Genomic DNA, 6,000 nt, shown 5'->3' on the forward strand with positions numbered 1-6,000 from the left:
AGGTAATATTACCCCTTCCTCCCTAGGAAACTTGTAACCTCAACATCTCGTCTCTATCGCTAATCTTCATGTGCAATTGCACCTGGGAGCCAGTGGTGCAAGCATGCATGGAGGGTTTGGTTGCTGAAAAGCTTGGGTGTCCAACTCAGCAGAGCGCTTCTCCCTCCTTCTGTTCATTCTGCTATCTGAACCATGTGCTAAGTGAGAATATGCTTGGGTCTGGAAGGGGAAGCTGCTTCTGGACAGACAACACTCTTCCAGCCCCTTTCTGAAAGGGCCACAGAGAAGTAACAGCAAACTCCAAAGGATGCAGTGCAACAATTCTTAATCTCTACAAACAAAGCCCAGCCACCATCACCTCACAGCACTGTGTATGTTGCTCATTTATTTGCATGACTTGTTTGAATGATGTGATAACGCTTCAGGGTGTTATAACAAATGGAAGGTTAATATCAAAATGAGTCACCAGTGTAGGACCCCACTGCAAATGAGACACGATGCAGGAGCCCTGGGTTTCCAGATAAGCAAAAGGGATTACCGAGGTTCAGCTACATGTTTTATGCCAAAGTCTTTACTGAGTTAATGTAGTGAACGTAATGCTAGTATAGTGGAGACTATCTCAGCCCAGTAGTTTCATTTTAAGGCAAACAAGCTCCCTGTGGAGAGATCAGAAAACTGCTTCTTTGGAATTTAATTAACATTAGAGCATGTGAGATTATATGCTGCATAAAAGCTAAGCATCATGGTTCATGTCAACAGAGCAATTTTACACTATTTGCACTGGCAAAAAACCCTTAGATTTAAGATGACAAGTCTATTTTGATCTTTAAAAAAATATATTTTTTAATGTTTATTCTTTATTATTATTAATGTGACACCACATATATATAAGCAGTTTAAAAGAGGAGAATCTAAAGCCTCAAATACAGGAGCAAGCTTTTAGTTGTAAATATCCACCAGCATGCATCTGAGACTGTCTCTGTGAGAGGCATAGACCCTCCCAATGCTCAGCATGCAAAATTCTAATGAAAAAAACATGTATTGATCCTATTTCTAATGTCATATACTTGTTCAGTTAAACAGAATACAGATAAGCAGTCATCTTTTGCAGGCTGTAGTATTGGCCAAATGTTACTGATAACATTGAGGTCAAAGATGTGTTTGGAGCAGTTCCGAGGTTATTGAGGACTATTAATCCCCAAAGTACACTGCTTACAGTATTTTCTACCCTCAGCCATCCATGGCACTTTATAAACCACAGGCAGGAGTCTGTAGGATGCTGACAATCAGACACCTCTTTCTGCTTCCCAGCACTGGCAATTGGACTGGACATGCATTAATGTCAGTGGCTCAGAGTTTCTTGAACATCAGGCTAAATTTTCCATCACTTAATTTCATCCCAATTTTCCTAATGACACCCTAAGTAATTTCTCTTCTCCCTTTCTGTGAAGTACTCTTACAATAGTTTTAGCTCCATTATCCTACCACTCATTAGTCATTGTGGATTGGAGGGGTGGAAGATACTTTCACAGATGGATGTGCCTCGGGACATCATCGAGTTGACACTTGTCTTCAAATTTCTTTCAGTTCTGCTGATTTCCTTTAGCTCTGAGCAGGCATACATGAACTCTTCAAACCTTGTCCCACCCACTTCAGCTAATACATCATTAATTAGCTTACCCTTTGTAACGCTGGCCCTTTAAATGTTTTTAGCAGTCATGTGAATAGCTCTTAAGTGCTTTTTAGTGATTCAGTAAACAACATTTTGCCACCTTAGTGGGGAAACTCTTTCAAGATCTAGATCTGTCAAGTGTAGCTTCACATTAGTTAGTTTAAGCCACAATTCCTTGGTGATGTCATCCTGCCTGGTTTGATGAGTAAGACTGCATTATGAAAGTGCCTTCTGCAAAATGTTTTGGGTTAGAAAATAATGTATGCAAGATTGCCCATCCTTTCTGAGGAATTTCTTATAAAAATTGAGTGTGGAACGAAGTCTCTTCTTCCACTCCTCCCAAGAAAAAACTAGTAGCACTTCTTAATGAGTCATCTGTGCCACAGGCCCTGTATGTAATGAACCCAGCGGATTCACAAAGACCACTTTGCACCCAGGCACTGCGGGCTCTTCCCGAGACTGCCTGGCACCCAGGCTGCCCGTCACCATCTACTGCTGCCTGATGCTCAGGCTGCATGCAGAGAGCCATCTAAATGGCATTGACCTTCTCCATGGCCTCTTGGGAATTTGAGATATATGGGAGTAGTAGCTCAATTACAGGATGAATATAAATTCAGGGAGGGTTGTTGCTTGAATCTTTTCAGGCAGCCAAAGCCAGCTGATTGTATCATATTCTCAGAGATGGGGCTTTAGGGTAGAGCAGTAGCTAGTGCAAGCTTGGACTGAGAAGGGGGGGATTTATCTCTTATCCAAACAAAAAGACATGAGAAACATATCAGAAAGGAAAGGCTGATCTGTTGAGAGAAACATTTGTATAGATGCTGTACCGGAGATTTCAGATGAACCCTGAAGGTCCTGCACACACAGAGGGGGGAGGAGGCAGGACTGGAGGTGACTGCATGTCCCCATGCAGAAATGTGTGTTGGCAGTGCTGGTTGTGAGGAGAAGAGCAGCCTCCTGAATCTTACAGCACCGGACACCTTTGCTCCACCACTGCTCTCCTCATGCTAGAAGTGAGAAGGAGGTATGGAGGACAACAGCTGTATTTCACCCAAAGTGTACATCCAAGTCCAGGAGTCTGGCTGGAAACCAAGTGCCCCCCACACAACGGAGATGCCAGCAGTCCTCGGCACGGAGTGAGATGAAGACTCTTGGCAGGCTGACTTGTGAACACTGCAGACTTTGCCTTATTTTTCAGGCTAACAGTTGATGAAAGGAGACCTGCAGTGGTAGCCATTCTTGTGCTGCCCTCTTACGTCCTCTTCAAGAGGTTATTGCTCAGCTGCTTATCTCTACCCAATGGTACAATGGCATCAGCTCACTTTAACTGTTGAACATCACACCACGCCTGACAGGATCTCTCAGTCTGTATACCAGGAGATTCTTTCAGATTATAGAAGATCTCCCCCTGTGGAGGCATACACATATGCACTGAATTTCAGTAGTATGCAGAACTGAGTATGTTCTTCCTGGATCACCGTATCCTTAAGGAGAAGACAAAGGGATCCTTTCCCCTGCTCAGCCCCTTCCCTTCCTGAAAACTGCTGGTGCCCAGAAGACCCTGAGAGAAGAAATATCTGGTCACAATACTAAATAATTTGTTAGAAGACCACCCCTGTCCGCTGGCTGAAATGTTTGCCCCACAAAACACCCCTATCACATTACACCTGCAGATCAGCTTCTGTGGCCAATGAACCACATCTTCAATAGCTCAGAGGCACAGCACTCAGCAAGAACACAAAGATCATCATCTCATTTCAACATGTCATGGGTCCCAGCTGCATGCAAAGCTTGGAAACACAGTGTAACTGCTTCAGTAAATTCTGCCAGATTAGGGTCACCTCAATAAAATACTGTTGCCATAACTGCACTGGAAGATGTGCTCAAACCAAAACTCATGCTCTTTGCCAGTAAAACCACTGCTGTAGGGCTCAACAAGCCAATACACGGGCTTCAGTACCGTTGGTGAGAGCAATGTGTAATTATGCTTTCTGTAAATCTTGCTGACATATACCACACCACCTCTAAAGGCCACTTCGGAAAATAACTGTCCTGAAAAAGCTACAGATCCACAGGCTCTTCTGCTGTAGGCAACAGCTAGGGCTAACAAGAGCATATTGCTCGAGGAGGGGAGCTGGCACCAGGTAACTGGGAGATTCAGTGCCTGCCCTCTCTGTGGCACTGGTTATCCCACAGTAGGGCACACGTGGGGATCACATTCCCAATCCCACTGCTCCTGGTGTGGGGTTACAGAAAGCTGCAGCTGCTCCTCTCCTGAAGCCTAGCTGCTTGCTGGATCTCACACACATGGAAAGGTGGAGAGCTGTGAATCTTGCTTTTTACTAGAGTGTTTAGTTTAAAATGCTCATATTTAAATTATTTTCGGCCATCTAAGCAAATATTTCTTGAGAAAGAGGCCATTCATGCTGCCTCAGAGCTATCTTCTCACTACTTATGCTCTTGAGTGAGAGAACACTCTGTAAGGATTTTCTTGGATCATCTTGGTGAGTATTTCTGCCCGATACATGTATTTTTCTATAAACAGCTACAGTAAATGCGGTATTTTAGTGTCAGATACATTTCTTACTCAGATTTTCTAGCTAATCTTCATGTGCTTTACCTGTTGATGAGCCATCATCTCAATTTAGCAGTCGTTCATGGTGCATGTGCCAAAATGTTGAACTATGGGCTAGTCTTTAAGAACAGTATGTAGAAAAAAAAAAAATAGTTACAATTACCCTGTTTGTTGCAACTCATTAAATTAAGATAGATGTAATATCTTATTAACAATCTGGAGAGAGCCCCATGGAGGTCTGGTAAGATGTTTATGTGTCTGGAGAATATGACAAATGAAGATTCCCTGAAGAAACCAGGGGGATATAGCGCAGAGAAAAGAAGTTTTATGGGTGAACAAATTGCTGCCTTTATCCATTTGAAGAGGATTACAGAGAAGATTGAGTCAAACTTTTCTCAGAGGTGCACAGAAAAAGAACAAGAGGCAATGACAAGGAAAAAGCCAATTAGATAAAAGAGGGGAAAAAAAAAAATCACAAGGTCAGTAGTTACAGACCAGAAGGGGGTCCCAGAGAGGCTGTAAAATCTCAGTCCTTGGAGACTTTTAACATTCAGCTGGACAGAACCATGAGAAGCCTGATCTACCTTTGCAGTTAGGTCTAGAGATCTCCAGAGAGCCCTTCCAACCTAAATTCTTCAATAATTCTATGTATTCTTGCACCCTGGTATGTTTTGTTTCTTGTTCAGGTACCAGTATTAGAAATCAGCTATATCTAAGAAATCTATTGGCTATTAGATCAAATCTTCCACACCACAGTGGCTGCAAAGCCTGCAGGGTTATAGTAGTATCTCCAGCAAGAAGCCAGATTGAAAAGGTCATAGAGACTCTAGCGGGAACTCTGAAATCTGGGGCCAAACAAGAAGGATCTGTATTTTTTTTCTGAACAAGCCTCCTGCAGCTGAAAGCACTTGTGATGGGGCACTTGCAGTTGGGATGGCTGCACAAAAGTGGGAAACATAAGGAGGGAGCATCACAACCTGCATTCAGCACCCAAAAGCCAAGAAGGGAGCTCCGCGCCCTCTCCCTTAGCTCTGCATGGCCTGAGCCCTCCTTTCACAGGCGGGGCATGGGGACAGTGCTGCCCCCATGCTCCAGGGCCACCGCGGGGCAGCATCAAGTGATACTGGACACTGCGGTGACACCAGTGATCACAGGGGCCAAGACCGCCAGATGCCTATTTTTCTTTTGTTTGCATATTTGTTTCATGTAAGAAGTGATTTGACCCAAGCCACAATTTTCCCTTATTTTACCCCTAAATTCATACTTCTGTCACACACTCAGCTGGAGGTGCTATCTCTTAACAGCCCTTGGCTAACCCTCCTTTGCTAACAAACCCTGAAAGCAGAGAAACGTCTCTGGGCACACTGAGGCTTGCAGTGCTCCAAGTGCCAGTGACAACAGTCAGAAAAGGCCAGTCCTTGCTGGGCACCAATCACACAGCACTGGGCACCATCACGGAGCGTGTGCCTCCTCTGCTCTGCTCTCCTTTCCCTGCCCAAGCAGATCGCATCAGGCATGTGGCGGCTCCACCTGAATCTCAAGCTGCACTGGATGGGAGGAGAAGATCCTTTTCCACAGCTCTCACCCCCAGCTGCTCGCTCCCTGATTCTAGAGCCCAGACCCTGGATCCTATTGTTTAATCCAAGCTGCTGCAACACAGCAAACCCGACCTCTGAACTGCTAATGTCTGAGCTGCTCAAAACCCTCTTTCATCCAGAGTAGACTAGGTCCTCTCCTAAGTGCTTAGATGGTA

The sequence above is a fragment of the Tyto alba genome, unplaced genomic scaffold, assembly GCF_018691265.1.
Source record: "Tyto alba isolate M040663 unplaced genomic scaffold, T.alba_DEE_v4.0 Super-Scaffold_1, whole genome shotgun sequence".
Lineage (NCBI taxonomy): Eukaryota > Metazoa > Chordata > Aves > Strigiformes > Tytonidae > Tyto > Tyto alba.